The sequence below is a fragment of the Lissotriton helveticus genome, chromosome 7 (assembly GCF_964261635.1).
Source record: "Lissotriton helveticus chromosome 7, aLisHel1.1, whole genome shotgun sequence".
NCBI lineage: Eukaryota > Metazoa > Chordata > Amphibia > Caudata > Salamandridae > Lissotriton > Lissotriton helveticus.
In genome coordinates, this window is record NC_136068.1 from 1,799,307,521 (window position 1) to 1,799,328,065 (window position 20,545).

At 47.8% G+C, this 20,545-nt stretch overlaps 1 protein-coding gene across 1 annotated transcript in view; it reads left to right on the forward strand.

The window, feature by feature from the left end:
• LOC144770779 (phospholipase A2 inhibitor gamma subunit B-like) overlaps nucleotides 1-20,545 on the forward strand; it is an 892,650-nt gene that overhangs the window by 22,610 nt on the left and 849,495 nt on the right. The gene's annotated exons all lie outside the window — the stretch shown is intronic.

Here is a 20,545-nt window from a genome sequence, read left to right on the forward strand (position 1 = left end):
GCCTGGACAAGCAGATAACTGACCAACGGGCTCCAGATATCTTTGGGCTGGCTAGAGATCGGTAGCAGCTCGGTAAAGGTGATGTGTTGTTCCTGACAATAAGTTAAATCAGTCAGCCACTCTTTGAATTTGGGGGCTCTGCCTCTACCCCAGCGACATGCCACTCGACGCTTCGCCAAGAGTAAGGCCATGTCCACGAGTTTCCTACAGGTTTTAGAGATGTGGGCCGTGTGCCCAAGTAGTGCGATGATCAGTTCCGCAGCAATGGTTTCTGTGGTCATTGCTGTAAGGGCGTCTGTCACTTGCTGCCAGTATAAGCGGACAGGAGGGCATTCCCAAGCCAGATGCAGGAAGCCAGCATGCTCAGTTTGACAGCGCTCGCACCGGTCGTCATCAGCCAGGTGAAATCGGTGTTTCTTCACTGGGGTATAATATAATTGGTGCAAGAATTTGTAGTGGATCATCTTGAATCTGCTGCTAGCAGATATTCGAGCTGTCAGGGCACAGCAGGATTGCCAGTGGTCATCAGTGAGGTCCGTGGCTAGATCAGTACTCCAGCGCACTCGAGCCTCGGGCGGCGCGGCGACCGATCTAAGCTGGCGATAAAGTCCGGCAACCAAGTGTTTCCCTTCCTGCGAGCATAACAGAAAGTGGAGGGGGAGAAAGATCTCAGGTTCCTCGGGGAACTCAGGCAATATGTCTTTCATGCCCTGACGAAGGCGCAGGTAGTAAAAGATATCCAGCGGGGTGCGATCATTGGAGGCAAAAAAAACATCTGCAGATTTAAATGTACCGTTTACGAAGAGCTCGCCCCAGGAGGTAAGTCGCAGACGTTCGCGAAGCAACTGAAATCCTCGCTCCTGTAAAGGGGGAGGCGAGGATGAAACGTCAACGGTAGTCTGGAGGAGTACGGCAGGGAGCAGGACATCCTCTTCGCGATGCGACGCCATGCATCAAGAGTGCAAGAGACTGAGGTATTTGGTGTCTGTATCAGTGCCTCTGGGCAGAGAAGTAGGCCATTAAGGGGAATGGGCTGTACAATCCAATCTTCTACTGCCAGCTGAGGCATGAAGGGCGTCTGGACTAGCCAGTGATATGTGTAATGCGCTTGTGCGCATAGGTACTAGGCCTCAAAGTCAGGGACGTCGAAGCCTCCGACCTCACAAGGTAGAGTCAGCGTGGACCACCTCCGCCGTGGTTTCTTACCCCCCCCCCAGAATAACCGACAGAGTTCTGACCTCAATGTTTTAAAGAAGAACTTTGCCCGTCCGTCCCCTCTTTACCAGGTGTTCCTCCTTTCCCTGCTTCACTGGGCTTTGGATGGTAGTCGAGGTTGTGGGTGTTTCTGCCTTGGTGCTCCCCTTATGTGTACTCTTAGCAGGCACCACCTTCTCAGTGGGCACGGAAGCTGTCTGCTTGTCTTTGTGAGACGCTTTTGGGACAGGAGAGTCCTTGGCTGGGGATGGCTCTGAGGCATGTGACCCTGAGGTATGCTTCTTGGCTTTGTGGCCCTTGGTGTCGTCTGACAGGCTTTTGTCTTTTTACTCTGGGGTGGCTTTAGTTTTCTGTGGGGATGGTGTCTGCGCCCTGGACCACTTGGGCTGATGCTGCTGTGTGCTGCATGTACTGTATCGTGACCTGGAGGTCTGTTGTGCGTGGTCACTCTCGTCAGATGTGGCCACTGGCAGGGGGGTGGACAAAGGGACTGGAAGTGGACTTTGAGATTGTGCCTGTTGAAGGGCTGCTGTTCCTGGGGAGGACAGACTGGACAGTCCTGTGTAGCCCACCCACGTCTGAATGTATACTCTCCATGAAAGCAACCACCTGTGCCAACTTTTTGTCGTGGTCAATGAAGGCATTGATTAGAGCGGTCTGGCCCACACACACCTGGCGCAAAAGGTCCACAGACTCAGCACTGATGGCAGCTGGGGGGCAGGGGCAGCAGTGCCTGGGGTGAAGGACACTCCTCCCTTCTTACTGGTGTGACTGCGGGCAGCAGTAGTAGATGTAGGTGGGAGGGTAGGCACTGGACGCTGTGTGGTGGAAAAGGAGGCAGAGTCCCCATTCCCTGTGCCCGCCAACATGCATCACTGCTGGCGTCAGATGACGTTGAGCTCTGCATCTCTGACTGTGATTCCTCCAGAAGACTCCTGTCCCCCTCCGAGGTGCTGGTCACATCTGTGTCACTGTGCTCCTGTGCAGCTGTTGTGCTTGATGCCTTACCACTGGTGTCCGTCCCCTGTCCTTCTGTGTCCACAGAAGATGCTGCATGAGAGAGAGAGTAGGCTCAGTTCATTGGCATCAACAGAACAATCATATGCAAGCAAAGCATCACTGAAGATTATCAAATCGACATCTTGCACACCACCCTGTGCAATAACATTGTGCACACTCAATTTATAATACGAACAGTGCATGTAAACAAGAAAATCAGGCATAAGTGAGCCATGTGATGACCACACAGCACAGCATCCTGCTGGTGGGTCCATTCAACCAGACACACAAATAGCTCTGAGCACACCGGGGGCCTGATGGGGGCAAGGATGAACCCTACAACATGTTGCCACTGTCAGATCTGGATGGAGCAGGAGGAGACAACACAGATACAGACTCCAACAGGACATTCCACAGTGGCCATGAGCCCATGCCATCCACCATGTTGTACTTTGGGGCACAACTACTGTTGCACATTGGTGTCAGATGTCTAAGCCTCCCAAATCAGGCAGGTCAGGCAATGCACACATTGATGAAAGCACATTCATATTGGGCACTCTGCCGTTTCCTTCCATGGGATTTTCCAGACTACCCCAATGCAGACGATACCTGATGCCCACGACTCAGAATGCTATGGAAATGCCCGGTACTCAAATTACATTAGGAAGTACAGGTAGGACAAATGTATGACAGCTGCACCAGGACAGAGGCCACTTATAAGCCACTGCATCACACTACCAACATCACATAGCCCAGTGCTGGCCCGGGCTGTGTACACTTGCAGCCACTCGCAGCCAAAGTCACCTTTCCCAGAATATTCACCCCTAGTTTGCTACTGATGCTCCTTCAAACGTGCATCCAGCTCAGGCTCTGTCACGGCCAAGATGTTCACCATTAGTGGTGTCATGCTGAGCCATGCCAACATGCCAGTCCAAGGGAGCCTCCCCAGCGTCATCTCCACCACGTTCTTGCGCAGCCGGCAGATGTCATTCCACCTCTTGTGACACTGGGTGTGTCGACGGTTGGAGACACCCAGAGCCCGCACCTTGCATGCAATGGCCATCCACACGGCCTTATGCTGGTGTACTTTGAGCTGCAGGCATGAGAGACAAGAGGTGGAAAACATCAGTGACACAGTGTTCTGTACCAACATCTCTCAGTACTGTAGCATGATACTGACTCATCCCAAATCCACAAATATGTCTTTCAGAGACCAGAATGCATCTCACATGGTACATCATCATGGGAGAAGCACACATACATGCATGCAGGTGTGAGTGGAGACACAGTACCTGCCTATCTCATACACATGCAGGATGCCAGCACAGAAAGCCATGTGTAATCTGCCCGCATCTACTGTCCATTTTTAGGTAGAGCAAGACATACTTTACATATCAACATGTGTTTAGGGGTATACTCATTGTGTCCAACACTGCGCAGCCCTCAATGTCCTTTCCCTGTGAATGGCACACTGTGCCATGGGTGTCACATTGAGGGACATGATCTCACAAACCCACATCCTTCTCACAGGGCCTGTCGTGTGCAATCTACAAGGCTGAGATGTCTCATTGATGGAGAGGAATGAAAAAAGACACACGTAACACTGTACATTCAGTGATGTGTCCTTGTCATTTTGGGCGTTGACTGTGAAGGCCAGGTGGGCTCACACCGAGATGGACAACAGGGACCCACACAGCCATTCACGCAAGCAATCACTGTCCTGACTCCTGCATTACCAACTTGCTGTGTCAGTGTATGGCTGACAAGACAATACATGTCCCTCCAATCTTTATGTGCAGGCATGGATCGTGTGAAATAGAGTACACCCCCTTACCCCTGGAGACCGCATGTTAGGCGGTCCATGACACAACCCCACACTCTCAGGCACATACTGCATGAGATCTACTACATGTGTGCCCCCCCTGCACTCTCACTCACACTGTTGAAGACTTACCACGACATTTGGGGCACCATATAGCCTTGGATACTGTGTGAGCACCTTGTCCACCAGGACCTCAAGCTCCTCACTGGTGAAGGGACGTGCCCGGATCTTCTGAGTCCTTGCCATCACTGTGGCCAGGTGACAGCAGCAGCGGCAGTGGGTGGTGAGGGGTCTCAGACAGCAGTGCCTGGACGCAGCAGTAGGTGAGGGGTCTTAGGCAGCAGTCCCTGGAGGCAGCAGCAGGTGAAGGGTCTCAGGCAGCAGGCTCTGGGAGCAGTGAAAATGTGAGGCTCTCACTCTCATATATATAGCCCTGTGGGGTCGTTTCAGTGTTTCCAAGCTGCTGCAATTGGCGTTCCAGATCTGCCTTTTTCAAATGCATCCAATGACTAGCTCTGCAGTGGTGGAGCCCGCCTACCGTAATTTTCAAAATTGCATTATACTACCGCGATTGTGGTTCCCATTGACTGTAAGGGTATGGTCCATGGCGGTGACACACAGCAGGGGCCAGGCGGGAGCTACCCAGGTGGGGCATCTTTCAATTGCAGCTAATACCCGCCCCGCGGTGGCGGAGCATGCCTACCGCGATTTTCAAAATTGCATTATGCTACTGCAATTGTGGTTCCCTATGGCGGTAAGGGCATGGTCCATGGCGATGACACTCCGCAGAGGCCAGGCGGGTGCTACCGCGGTGGTGCATCTTTCAATTACATCCAATGACTGGCCCCGCAGTGGCGTAGCACGCCTACCAGGATTTTCAAAATTGCATTATGCTACCACGATTGCCATTCCCAATGGCTGTAAGGGCATGGTCCATGGCGGTGACACCGCTGGTGCCAGGCAGTAGCTACCGCGATTTGGTTGCCATACAGTGATAGGAGTGACCGGGATTTGGGTGGCGGAGCATGCCAACCGCCATTTGGCAATACATGTATACCTATGACTACCCCAATTGTGTCTTGGGCCTTGGCGGTGACACACCACTGGTGCCAAGCGGTGCCTACTGCGATTTGGGAGCCATACAGTGATAGGAGTGACTGGGATTTGGATGGCGGAGCATGCTAACCGCCATTTGGCAATACATGTATACCGATCACTACCCCGATTGTGTCTTGGGCATTGGCAGTGACACACCGTTGGTGGCAGGCGGTAGCTACCGCAATTTGGGTGCCATACAGTGATAGGAGTGACCGGGATTTGGGTGGCCGAGCATGCCAACCGCCATTTGGCAATACATGTATACCTATCTCTACCCGATTGTGTCTTGGGCATTGGCGATTACACACCGCTGGTGCAAGGCGATAGCTACTGAGATTTGGGTGCCATACATGTCATTTGATGGGGAACTCCGTTGTTGGATACTACAACATAATGATTGGCGAATCCAGATTATTAGGCCCCCTGATGGGCGACCTTTAGGGTTTTTTGTAGCTGGTACCTGGAAATTAAGGAACCTTGAACGATGTACTGGGATCAACGACCATGTTTCCTGAAACAGAATGGTGTCGAATTGGTCAACAAAGTTACACCATTCTTCGGATGTTAACTTGTTAGCAATTCCGGCAAGGTTCCAAGAAAGAAAGGACAACCCAGCCTCAGCTCCTGGGCCGCATAAGGGTTCCTGGATTGTTAGCATGCCTTGGGTTTCAACCTCCAACCCCAATTCAGGTTCTATATTAATGGATGGATAACCTGGTGGTTCTAATGGAAGTACCTCTAACCCAGGCCTAATACATGTCTGCAGCAAATTATAGCAGAACTGTTGATCGGGATCTTTGTTCTCTATTCTCATCCCAGTGAAATTGGATTCACCAACCCTTTTTACTTTGGTCGTAGACATAACATTGGTAAGAGTAGTCCTCCCAGTTATGGGAGCACACATGCTATCAGGCTCAGCTAATTCTTTGAGCACAACACTATCAGCCCTCCCAAGTCAATCACATTCGTTCAAGTCTGACAGTGCTGCAAACCTATTTTCAAGGCTAATTCCCCATTCTCTGGTTTGGACACCCCTACCCCACCCATTTGGCACCGAATTCCACTTTGTCCTTAATATGCTGGGGTTCACTGTGCTACCTCTACAATAGAAAAAGTCAAGTGTTAGCGGAATTATATCAGTGCTCCTACGTTGTGGGGTGAATATATTTGTCAGGACACTAGGAAGAACATCTGGACCTGAAAAATTCAGAACTACACAATCTCCTCCAAATTTTTTCAGGCTATTCCCTATCCAGTCTACCCTTCTTGCCATATTGACTTCCCCAGCTAGCTGCTGTTTACCCCATGGAGATATCAACATATTATTCGATAACCAATGCACCGCTTTACTGATCAAAGAAGATGTAGATTCCACCTGGCCAGGCTTCAAGGAGGGTACGTTGGCCAGGACCAAGACGAGGGGAGAAGCCTCTACAATGAGTTGGACAGCGCCTTTCTCTGGGCACAATGCAGTAGATGTTAATGGGAGATCTTCTTTTGCCTTTGCATGGGTCCCTTTATCTACTGTGGGCTGAATGGGGGGAGGATTCGATACCACTTTCTCCCCTCCCCCTCCACACTCCCAGAGAGCTCCTTGTTTGTTTCAACTCTACTTGAAACTAGGTTTGATATAGTACCCACCTCCTCCACTATCTTGTTTAGGAGTCCTCCTAATCTATTTACCTCTGCTGTTAGCTGGTCAATTTTAGCTACCAGTGGTTTAATGATACACTTAATTTTTGATTCGATCATGTTCACTAGTTTCTTCATTTGCTAGTCTTCCATGATCACCTTCCAACCTTCCACCCCATTTACGTCATTTGTAACCATATTTTTGGGTGGTCAAGCTATCCTTTTTCTACCCGAGCGTGACCCGCCACGTTTAATCTGCCCTTTTTTGCGGGCACAGGGGGCGGGGAATTTTCTTCTATCATGTTTAGCTGGTCTTCTGTATCATTTTCTAGGTCAACAGTGGGAGGTGTACTTTGCTCCGAAATATCATTTGTAGGATAATCAATGACTAGAGCATCGCTACTGTTAACCTGTACCGGAAGTTCTACTTGAGAAGAATCGAGCAAAGAGCTCTGCGTGGTAGTGGGAGAAGAACTCGAGCCCAGTGACATCCTTCTTTTGCTGTTGATTTGGCTCACAACCTGCACTAAGTAATTATCCATAGTATTAGATACTGAGGGAGTCTTTTGCTTTGACATACTGCGCGCAATTAGCTAATTACACACTTACACTCGGTAACCCTATACTAAACAATAAATGACAGTTTCGGGTGAGACGAAAGCATAGGTTATTTACAATATTTGCGAAAAAAAATAAAAATAAAAATAGAAAAAAAAAAAGAACACAATAAGTCTCACTGGATAAATACCACAGGTGTCCCTCAGCAGCGACGGACAGAGTTCCTGGCCCAGCCCAGTCACGGTCAGTCCCGGACTGTCACAGACTGTCCGCCCTTGGTCCGGGCTTCATCCCGGTCCTCGTCCCGATGCGCGTCCCGCGTGCGCGTGACTGGGCGTGACTTAAGCAGTTGATGAGCGGGCTCGGGAAGAGGCCCCAGCTGCGGCCAATATCGTTGGTGCAAGGCCCGCTGGACCTCGCAGTCCCAAATCCCTGGTCTCCCCCACGTGACAGGCAAAGCTCTTGATTCCCCGCTATCGGCGATAACGGGCAGGGTCAGAAAGCACTCCAATGATTCCCCGCTAACGGCAGAGACAGGCAGGGTCAGGAAGCACTCCAATAAAGTCAGGACAGTACACAGAGTCCCAGCCTATGAGCGGCATTTCTTTTGATAAACAGGTGCCGGCCCCCAGTTTTATTTGGATCCAGGTGTCTGAATGCAGTAAGATCAATAAGTTGAGCAGTTTGGAGTCCACCTCCCACTTTGAGAGTTTTGACCAATATTTCCCTCTGTCAATGCTATCAAAAGCGGCTGAGAAGTCGATGTAGCACGCATATAATGTTTTTTTATGTTTAATGGCAGCATCTATCAGCAGGGAGAGGGCTAGAATGTTTGTCGAGGTCCCTAGATTTTTTGGGAATCCAGTCTGGTTGATAGGGATTCATTTTTTATTTGATGCCCTGGATGTTAGTTCTTCCAAGAGTAGCCCTGAAAAATATTTTGCATCTATATCTATAAGAGCTATGAGTCTGTAGTTCTTAGCCTCGTTCTTGTTGCCTTTTTTATAGATTGGAGCTATTATTGAACCCCTCCAGGAGGACGGAAATTGTTCGGCCTTGCAGGTTTCTACAAAGAGCGGGAGCAGTTGTTCAGCCGAATAGGTTGGATCTTGTTTAGAGATAATGGGAGGGATTCCATTTGGCCCTGGGGCTCCCTCCTTCCGTCCTTTCGCAATTCGTCCCTTCAGCTGCTCAATCGAGCCTGGGAAGTTGGTGTCCACAACTGGAGGCTTTAGGGCCGTAGCGATCGACTTACAGAATTCCGGATTTCGATGGCCCATGCTTGGCACTTCATCATTAAAGTGTTTGAACAGGTAATTTACCCAGGTTACCTCTGTGATGTGGGAGTTCACTCCAGGGGCAATCGGATTATCTATTTTATTAACAGTTTTCCAAAATCTTGCGCTGTTATTGTTTTTTGAATCATGGAGTAGTTTTGCCAAAGTTTTTTCCGCGGCTTCTTGTTTGATTCGCCACAGGATTTTATTATTTTTGCACTTTAGTGATCTCAATTTAGACACTGAGTCGTTGTCACTCCCATCTTTCCGCAGCTCGCGAAGTGTTCTGTTAATGGCTGTTTTTATTGCCCTTAAATTAGGCATTAGAGAATTAGGTAATTTTTTGGGTTGCTTATCGGGCAGGGCGATATTTCTTTTTGGCATGTCCGTATGTCGGTTTCTTTAACGAAGTTGAGGTTAGTGTTCTTTAGGCCAAAGGATTTCAAGAAGGACTCCCAGGCGAGTATTTTGTTGTCGTTTAGCTCCGCAGCACTTTCCCAGCACATGTTTGCTTCTTGCATTAATCGATCTGGGTCGCTAGTATTTCACTTAATTCTATTGCATTTTACTGAGGTCGTTAGCTTTCGGCCATTTGCTAGAAATGTTAGCGCTGTCCCTCGTGCCCTCAGTGTCAGTTCTTGCGGGAGGTGGTCGCTGCATTCAGATATTCTGATTTTAAAGTCTTGTACTAATACGAACAGTGAAAAAGACAAGAAGGTGTAGTCGATCGCGATGATCTGATCGAGTTATGGAAGGTTGCTGCTTGGGGACAGTCCCCCGGCGATTGCCCATTTGCCGAAATCAGACCCAAATTAGGGGCCGATTAGGATCGCGGTTTTCCTGCATCCTCCGGGCCGGCGGAAGCCACCGCCGGCCCGGAGGATGCGGGAAAACCGCTGGGGAGGCACAAAAAACCCACTGCCAAATTAGGATGGCGGTGGGTCTCAAAATCGGTCCGCTGATTTTCCGCCGCGGTCGCCTTCCGACCGCAGCGGAAACGCTCTAACATGGCTGGCGGTGTCTATCAGACACCCCCAGCCATATTAGGATGGCGAAAAACAGATGCCTTTCCGCGGCGGATTCTCCGCCGTGGAAAGGCATACGGTGAATTCTTTGGGGGCCCGTTGCGGGCCCCCAGGGTGAGTGGGGGGGGGTGGGGGGTGCACATGGGGGGTAGCTTTGGTACCCCCCTGCATTTGTGTGCACGAAGTGGCAGGCACCGCGCGGGGCCTGCCGCTTTGTGCATGCAAATGCTAAGCATGCATATTTAACCTTGCAGCAGGTGCTGCTTCAAGCAGCACCCGCCGCAATGTTAAATATTGAGGATGTGACCGCGAGGCTGGCGGTCACATCCTAATTGCACTGCAGTGACCTATGGCCACTTGGCCTTTCCCGGGAAAATTGACATATTTTTGGGAAACCTACAAATAAAAGCTTATAAGAAAATCTTCTCCGTTCCGCAGCACGTGAGGAGGTCGAGGATGAGACTCGAGCTGGGCCTGACATGGGCAAACCTCTATTGCCTGGGCGACCTAATCAAATACTATATACACACCTTACAAGCACCAGAACAATCTTTGAAAGAGCAACTACAAGCTGTGTTTAAAGACGAACACTCCCCTTGGCACAAACAGTTGCACCTTGCCATCTCCACATTAAAGATTGAACCAACCTCTCTCACTAACCCAACTATTCCTCTGCTAACATGGAAAAAACAATAACAAAACACATCATCTCAGTTTCATTTCAGACCGACGTTGCCGGGCTATCTAAAAACAAACTTTTTACTGCCTTGAAAGAATCATATATCAAGGGGAAACCTCAAATATACTTCAACTACTCCCTCAACCCCCAGACTCGCAACAAAATATTATACATGAGGCTGCTAGCCCTACCAATCTTTGACTTTAACCCACAGTGGGCTCGGTGGAATGAGCAGCCCATTTGCAGGTTTTGCAACTATATACATGAGTCCTGGCTCCACCTGCTTTGCTGTTGCCCATTCTTTGCCACCGATCGACGTCGCCTACTGATCCCCGTCTTTCGGGAACAATCACTGAGACACTGTAGTGAAGCATCGACTTTGTGTTTTAGTAACAATTCAGGCCAGGCCTTAGCAAGAGCTGGGAAGTTCGTCAATATCATTTTAACTGCACTGCATAAACGCCTAGCATTAAGAACCTGATCATGTTTTTATATATTTTAAAATTTTAATCTAACATGCATTGCTCTGTTTGTACATTACGGTTTTTAATAACTGTATAATAAAGATAAGACACTGGAGGGACCGCCGCTGCCCCTGCGGACGGTCCCTCCTCCTCTAGGGTGGCGGACGGACGCAGGTCCGTCCGCCATCCTAATGAGCCCCTCAGTTAGGTCTTCTGTTAAGCTTTTTGATACATTTGTTTGTTTGCCCCAAGGGCACACTTCCAGAGGTGGAATCCCCCTGACATGCAAATAATCTTCCATTGGATAGTTCTTCCCTGATGATTTCGAAAGGAACATATTAAAATCTCCTAACACAATAAGGTTCTGATTGTCCACTTCCGTTATTAGTTTCTGTACACAGAATAGGGTTGTTATGGACTCTCCAATGTGTACACATATCAATGTGTGAAAGTTCAGTGATAATCACAGCGATGTATGTCTTTATGAAGAATGTGCAGATTTGCCTGTCTTCTTATGTTGGATCATGCACACACTTGTCGTTTACGTTCAGCCTGGGGTCATGGTGTTGTTAAAATGTGCCATGTTCAACTTACGCCTGAATGTGTGTCAGGTACAGCAGCTAGGTATGAGACAGTGGTGTTGCAGTTTTAGTCATATGCTGTGTGAAATACTCCCAGGCCTTCTCATGCTAGATGTGGCCATATCCCTATGTGCATTCTCATAGTCAGATGTTGTTTCGTAGGTACTTGCTGTGTGAAAGGGGACAAGTGTATGAGTAGTGTAGCTGAAGTTGTCCCTACATGTAAGCTGCTCTGTAACTCAATTGTGATGACAGTCATTGTTGGCGTTGTGTCAGTCAAAACGTCAGATGATGTACACATCTCATGGTGTATTGCATTGACATGTGTCCACTTTCATCTCAACTAGGAGGAGACCAAATCTGCATCGTCCCTTCACAGTGCTGGCAGACATGGATAATGAGGCAATTATCTGGAAATTCCGACTGGATAGAGCTACCCTACAGAACCTATGCGCTATGTTGGAGCCTCACAGCATATCCAATAGCTTTCACCCCAACGTCTAAGGTGATGGCGGCCCTGCATTTTTTTGTCACTGGATCATTCCAGCACACGGTGTCCAGCGCACGTGGGATGTCGCAACCTATGTTCAGCATGGTGCTGCATGATGTGCTGTCTGCTATGATGGTCTACAAGGACAGATCTATCCATTTCCCCAGGGGGCGTGAATTGGTCGCTGTGAAGGGAAATTTTTATGCACTTGGACACATCCCCCATGTTGTTGGTGCCATTGATTGCACCCATGTTGGGCTTGTTCCCCAGAGTCATGTGAGCACATCTGCAGTAATCGTAAACATTTCCGCTCCATAAATGTGCAAGTGGTGTGCCAGGTGGATATGATCATCTCGCACGTGTGTGCCAAATTTCCAGGCTCGGCCCATGACTCGTACATCCTGCCTAACAGCATTGTACCACAGCTGATGGTTAATCTGCTTCCTGAGCGTGCTAGGATTGTGGGTGAGTATGCATAGTCAAATAGCGTGCTGTCTGTGTGACATGCTGTCCTCTGCCACATTAACATTACAAGGTTTATCTGTGTTTCTCACACCTAGGTGACTCTGCATATCCCAACCGTCCTTGGTTGCTGAGCCCACTGCGGAATCCCAGGGCACCAGCTGATGTCTGCTACAATGATGCCCATGGGAGGACACGTCGTGTGGTGGAGCGTACTTTTGGTCTCCTGAAGTCACAATTTCGCTGCCTGGACAAGACCAGAGGTGCACTGATGTACTCGCCCAGGAAGGTGTGTCAGATTGTGGTGGCATGCTGCATGCTCCACAACCTAGCCATTCACAAGGAGATCCCAGTGATCCTGGATGATGATGAGCAACCAAGGCCCCCGCCTGCAAACCAACCTGTGTCCAGTGATAAGGACAGTGGAGAGGAGGAAGGTGTTGACCTGCGTCAACAGCTCATCATCCGCTACTTGAAGGTGAGAAAATGTACAACAGGCGCATTGACTGAGGATGTTGCTGTTGTTGTGAAGGTGTATGTGAACTTTGTGACTGCAGCCCATTGTTGACTCAGTGGTGGCTGACAATGGTTCTGGGACAGGGTAGTTTGGAACATCTACAGGATGTGTATGCTGGCACTTGTTGCTCATTGTGATGTGTGCATGTTGGTTTAACTTGATGGTAAGTGTTGTGTGATGTCTGTGATGCCACACCCAGAGTAGTGAATGTTGTTCTGTTGTGTTTTCCTAGGTCCCTTCCGCCTCTCCTTGCCTACATACATTCAATACTCCTGGTACATTGTACTCATGGAGAAGACGGCACATTATGGAATAAAGTCGGAGCAGAAACAACAACATGTGTGTAAGGAGTATTTATTTACAATGCTGACGTGAGGGGGATGAACATTTACATTGAGGTGAATAGTGAAGCGGTGAGGTGACAGTTATGGTATATGGGAGAATCGAGTAGTCCAATAGACAGATGCCATTCACAACGCAGTGTGGGTAAGGACAGTCCAAAAAGTCAATGCAGTAGTGAAGAGGGTTGTCATCATGGCTGGCTCCTTGTCTGACGTTTAGCAGGTGCTTTGCCACAGGATACACCCAGGAATTTCTTGGGATGGCTCCTTCGTCGCATGGCGGGGGGCTCTGCTGTAGGGTCAGTAGGATCTGAGGACTCACCCCTTTCTGTTGCCATAGGGGAGGATGTTGAACTGTCATCCTGCGGCACAGCTGGGGGAGGTGATGGTGGTGTTTGTAGCACAGGCCTGTCCCTCAGTACCGCCACTAGCTCTTTCCACATGGCACTTACACATGGCATTCAGTGCTGTGCTTGTGCATGATTGTGCACAGACTTTGTTCTATGTGTGAATTGGTGTGTCACACTTTGGTTACTGTGACAGTTGAATTTGCTCGCTGTCTGCACACTGAGTGGCTGTAGGATCTATGTGTGTATTTTTGTGTAATGAGAGGGCTGGTGTTGTCATATGGCATCATGCTTTTTGAGAGGAATGGCTGGGTGCATGTACTGGCTACTTACCTGTTCTGTTTTCACATTTGGGTTGGATTTGTGACACATCTGTGTGTGTGTGTGTGTGTGTGTGTGTGTGTGTGTGTGTGTGTGGTGGAGGCTTCTATCCTGCTCAAAGGTGGGACAAAAGGGCATATTATGTCTCCCTATCTGTTAGTTTGAAGTGTACATTGCAATGGCTGCCATATGCATCTCGGTGGGAGTGAGTGCTCCATCTGGATGAGCTGGGCTACCAGGGTGCCTGGTGTAAGTTTTACTGCAGTCTTTCTACCCCCAGACCACCCTCCCTGTTAAGATGGCTACCTATCTGTTAGTTTGATGTGAGCATTGCAATCTCTGCCACATGCCTCGGAGGGGAGTGCTCCATTCCTGCTCAGGTGTGGGACAGGGTGCCTGGTGGTAGTTGTGGTGCAGGAATCCAACCCCTAAATAGCCCTCCCAGGAAAGTTGGCTACCTACCTGTTAGTTTGATGAGGGTAATGTAATGGCTGCCACGTGCTTCTGGGTGGGGGGAGTGCTATATCCTGCTCGGGTGCGACAGGGGGTCTGGTGTGAGTTGTTGTGCAGGCCTTCCACCCCCAAAAAGCCCTCCCAGGGATGAGGTCTACCTACCTGTTAGTTTGTTTGTAGTGAGACAATGGCTTCCAACTGTTTCTGGGTGTGGAGTGCTCCATCATGCTCCATCCTGCTCCATCCTGCTCAGGTGTGGGAGAGGTGGCCTGGGGGAGTTGTAGTGCAGTCTTCCCACCCACAAACCGTGCGATACCGTGGCCCGCGATTTACTAGTGTGTGATGTGCAAAGGGTTTATAGGTGCAGGGTGGAAGTGGTGGTGGTGGTGCTGTGTGTGGTATGAGTAGTGGTGGTGTGTTGATTTGCCTATCCTTTGTTCTTAGGGGTTGGGCCCTTCAGCTGTGGACTAATGCAAAGGATGGATTGTGGTCAGGCAAGGGGCTGGTTTTATATTCAGCTATGTGGGTGTGTCCAAATGGGGTATTGCAGTCAGGTGTGTTGTGTGGGTTGTCCTGGGATTTGTATTTTTGTAGTTGCCATGTGGTTGTGTCATTGGGGTGTGTTCTGTGTTTTTGGGTGCATGGATAGTTTGCTGTGTGCACTTTGTGAACTTGTTGTTAGTACTTTCTGTTGACCACCATATTTGTCACGGAGCGTCCGCAGCAGTGGGTATGCTGCAGCTTTTTTGCCGGCTCTCGCATTCATCACTGTTTCCGACGCAGCGGTCTGAAACAGCGGACGTAGCGCGGTAACATCGGGGATATCCTCATTTTCCATGCAGTATCTCCCCTGTCCTGGCGGCTGTTTGGTTATTTTCTGCCACGATTCCGACCGCCGCGGACAGATTTTAGCCATCTCCGCCCACTTTGGGTGTTTTTTCATACCCTCGTTCCGACGCAGTCATTTTTCGGGGGCGGTTGGTCCTGATTGTGCCGCCGGGTTTGCCGCAGTACCGGCGGGCGGTGGTTTTCCGCTACCATGGCGGTCGGGGTGGTTTTCCGACCTCCATCCTAATAGACCCCCTAGTATTTTTCTCCACTTGGCTGCTTCTGAGTACTATCCGCTGTGGAGGTGGTCCCTGTCCTCATTTTTACTGCCCTTTTCTTCTTCCTTTCCCTCTGCTCCAGCCTCTGTCTAAACAGGGGTTGTATGGTGTTGGGAAAGGGTGGTGTTGGCCCTGAGGGAATATTGGATATTAATATGTATATCAGGACCCCTGCTATTAGTTCCCAGGGCAGGGAAAATACAATTGTACCTACAAATCCCTAGGCAACAAATGATTTACTTTGCTATATAATTCGCATTTGATAATTCATTAATATGAATGTCAAATGTACACATGAAGGAAAAATGAAAATACTCTTTTATTATGACAAAGTATCTCGAGAAACAATGATATAGTCAATGTCTGTAAGACTACATGACAAGTTAAAAACAAGATGAATCGTGACACCCGTATCTCTGATCCAAACAGACATACCATGGTCAGAGCAAAAACTTTATAAACTCTATGGTAGAAAATTGTATGATAATGCTTGAAAATTTAGATACAAATCTTACAGTGATTGAAACATCTTTCTAATGGGACCACATCCAATGTTAAACAAAAGTAAAACAAAATGTAAGTTAATGTAATGAATAATAAAATATCACAGTTAATCTACACAATCTGAGAGGAAGTGTAGTGGCTTAGATCATTGCTGAATTTTCATGCAATCGAGTCTGCTTCTATCGGTAACATAAGCAACTTCATCAGGAAAGCCACAAACATAACATAAATTTAAGATACCATAGAAATTGATGTAAACTTTTTTTTATAAAATAAAGAATGCAAGAATATAGCAGGACAAATGGATTAAACAGGCCACTTAATTGGTTCTCCTTGAGTGTCAAACCGAATAAATGAAGAAATCATTATTAGTGGAATGTAGGCAGCATCAAAGTAGGTGCTAGACAATTCAAAATAAATTCTGGACAAGCAAACCTTATGTCACATAATGACCTATCATGGGATCTTTTAACCAGATTCATGTCCAAAATGTATAGCCTTCTCGACTAAAAATATTGGCAAAACTAATATAGATTGTAAAAATATCAACTCCCTATACTTAAACAGGAAAGTACATAAATATTGAATCAAAAATATTGAAGTTAAAAATATAGATGTAAAAAATATCAATTTAAAAATATAAATAATGAAATAACATATATTAAATATATAAAATATTAAAATTACCTTTAAAAAAATAATTAAATGTAATACACATTTTAACTAAATATCAAAATTAAACTTAAGTTAAAAACACGCAAACAATAATTTATGCATTAAAATAATTTAGTAATTATTATCTTTTTTTATATTTAAATGTTTACATTATATAAAAATAAAATATATACATATATCAATGATTTAAAATAAACAAAAATCTGTAACTAAAATCAAATCAAAATTAAAACGTACATTTCTCAATACATTAAATACAACAGTAGGGAAAATATTGGATAGCGAAATAATTACATTTACTATTCCAATTGCAATAAGTGCAATAGTAGGGAAAATGCTGGCTAGCGGAGGGGAAAAATTACTATTCCCACTCCAGTGAGTGCAGCAGTGGGGAGAGTGTTAGATAGCAGAGGGGTGAAAATGACTTTTCCAACACCAGTGATTGCAACAGTAGGGAAATGCTGGATAGTAAAGGGGTAAAAATTACTATTCCTACTACAAAAAGTGCAACAGCAACAGTGTTGGATAGCGGAGGGATAAAAATTACTATTCCCACTCCAGTGAAGGCAACAGTAGTGAAAGTGCTGTATAGCGAAGGGGTAAACATTACTATTCCCACTTCAAAGAGTGCAACAGTAGAGAAAGTGTTGGATAACGGAGGGGTAAAAATATATATTCCCACTCCAGTGATTGCAACAGTAGGGAAAGTGCTGGATAGCGAAGGGGTAAACATTACTTTTCCTACTTCAGAAAGTGCAACAGTAGGGAAAGTGTTGGCTAGAAGAGGGGTACAAATTACTATTCCCACTCCAGTGAGTGCAACGCTAAGGAAAGTATCAGATATCAGAGGGGTAAAAATTACTATTCCCACTCCAGTGAGTGCAACATTAGGGAATGTGCTGGATAGTGGAAGAGTAAAAAATACCATTCCCATTCCAGTGAGTACAACAGTAGGGAAAGTGCTGGATAGCGGAGGGGTAAAAAGTACTATTCCCACCCCAGTGAGTGCAACATTAGGGAATGTGCTGGATAGTGGAAGAGTAAAAAATACCATTCCCATTCCAGTGAGTGCAACAGTAGGGAAAGTATTGGATTGCAGAGGGGTAACAATTACTATTCCCAATACAATGAGTGCAACAGTAGGAAACGTTTTGGATAGCGGAGGGGTAAAATTTACAATTCCCACTCCAGTGAGTGCAAAAGTAGGGAAAGTATTAGATAGTGGAGGGGTAAAAATTACTATTCTCACTCCAGTGAGAAACAACACTTACTAATAACATTTAAACAATTACAAAAAAATATTAACCTAAAAAATAAATAAACAATATTTTAAAAATATCCAATTATATATTTTAAGGTTAACTTTGTTTTATTGATTTGCAAGCATGTGAGAAAAACATTGTGTGCATCAGACATTCCCATATCTTGACCTCAGATGTGCCTCCCCCCCCCCCCCCCCCCAAGCAAGCCAGACCCAAACAAACATGTATGAGCCCCTGTTAGTCTTTCATGAATGATCAGGGAGAAAATACTGTTAAGATATAACCTGGGATTGGCCCGGTTAAGCATTATAAAAAATTCCTCCCCCACCCAAAAAAGAGGAAAAAAACCTGGACACCCCCCTCTGCCCCCGAACCGGTGTGCTAGATGAGTGCCTCTTAAGAGCTCTTTGTAAGGATCATTGATTAAGGAGCAGGTTGGGTGACCTCAATCGTGGATTTTGCTTCGGTGAGGCGAAGGTATTTTGGTATTTTGGGCATGTAACCTCATTAATTTCTAACGCTAACAGGGACAATAAGGGGTGGTTCTGAAGGAGTCTGTTGAGTTTGTTAGAGTAGCTTGAATACGTTCCATGCCTATGATGTACCATAACTTATGTAACCAACCTGTGTGAGTTGGTCGGGTCTGTGTGCTCCATAGGGAAAGGATATGTTGGGCAGCTTCTCCAAACGCCAGGCCCATCTGTTTCTCCCTTATCGACTTCAGTGGGTATGCGAGTGGGTTAGGGAGCCCTAGAAGTGTGTAGGCGGGGAATCTGGGAATTTCAGTGTCAAATTGCCTGTAAATATTGTCCAGAATGGCGACCCAGTAGTCTGTTAGTTCCTTATATTCCTAAAGTAGGTGAGTCAGTGTACCCTCTTTGTCTCAGCCACGCCAGCACGTCCGGCTACGGTCCAGGTTCCCTTTATTCAATGTGGCCGGTGTCAAGTACCAGTATTAGACCACTTTGACCGCCGCTTTCCTTCTGGCCTTATTGCGCGCTGTGTGGTTGGCCCGGAAGTAAATATCGTACAATTCTTTCTTAGGTCCCTCCCCATTTCCCGAGCCCAGCGCTTTTGCCCCGCAGAGGATGAGGAGGAAGCTGTTGGACGAAGCATATTATACAGTTCATAAATCAATCTTCCTTATTCAGGAAGTCTTTGGGAGAGATCTCATACGAGGAGGTGCCCCTGCCCAGATTGCACTTTCTATCTTATGGTGGATGGGGATCCGCCATAAGATACAAAGGGGCCAGGCTGGTATGGTCTGGAAAATATATAGTGCTTTGGGCAGGGTACTCATTTTGGTAGCTGCAATCTGGCCAAGTAGCGACAATGAGTGCTTTTGCCACTGTCAAAGGTCTTTCTGGATTTGGGAGAGGAGTTTAGCATAGTTCTGTGTGACCTTCTGCGTGATAGAAGGAGCTAAATCTTTCCCCAGGTAAGTGATTGTGTCTCGGGTCTGGACCTCTCCATGGCAGACGCCCATTCCCCTGCAGGTCTACGCCACAACCAAGGTGTAAGTCCATGGATTTCCCTAAGTTTACCTTGAAACCGGAGACCCGGCCAAAGGAGGTCAATTCCCGTATAAAAGCTGGCACGTAGCCCTCGGGGGACTCTAAGTTCGCCAGAATATCATCAGCGTATGAGCTCACCGTATGCCGTTCCCCTCCAAATGGGATACCTAAGATGTCAGGATTGTCCCTGATTTGTTGTGCTAGGGGCTCCACGTAGAGCGCAAAGAGAAGGGTGGACAACGGGCACCCATGTCACCTCTGTCTAGGCGCCCACTGTTTGCGCCTTCACCTGTTCTCAGCGGCAATCTCGCCTCTCTGGATGCAACTTCGGCAGCCGCTCTAGTCGCTACTCGGCCGGGCGCCATTTTCTCCCTCTGCCTCCCGCATTCGCCAGGCTGCCCAGGAGCGATGAACTGGGCCAGAGCTCTGCGATTTCTGCTCCCTGGCTGCCCCTCCACCTTGACTCACATTTCCGTCATCAGTGTCGGCTTAATTAAGTTCTGTCCGCTGCCGAGGGCTCACTCAATTCCGCCTCAGCAGACATGGCAGGCGCGACCCGACTCGGGTTCCGCTTCTCTGTGCTCCCAGCAGGTGTGCGCCGCTATGTCATGGAGGCGTGGGAATTGCACTCTTGCAGGCCTGCGATACGCGCTTCCGCCAACTCTTTGCCGCCATGGGGAGACCACCGGCCTCACACTTGCGCTGCTGGCCTCACACTACGCCGTTCCTCGCTGTTCCCTCTTCTCTGCTATCGCTGTGGGCACTCACACGGTCCACACGGGCAACAGCCACCACCATCGCCAGCCCTGCTGTTAAGGCCCCTTCTGATGTCGCCTTGACGGCAGCTCTAGACATCGCCCGGCCTGGGTGCCATTTCCTTTTGTCGCCTCCTGCACTCAGAGAGCTGCTCAGGGCGCCGATAGAGAGCGTACCTTTGCCTCTTTCGCTACCTGGACCGTCGCTTTGCTTCCTCTCACCGTTCCGCTGTCTGTGGCGTCCAAACAGGGGTCAAGTGCTAAGATTTGGCAGGATGAGAGGGCCAGGAGTGAGCAGCCTCCAAGTCAAGCGACCGATCAGACCTCCTTCTTGTCCACGCCCCCCAATTATATATTTTAAACATATAAAAAGAACTCCAATGTTAATTACATACAACAAAAAGGTACAAATATTATATAAAATAAATGAATAAATACATGTATAAAC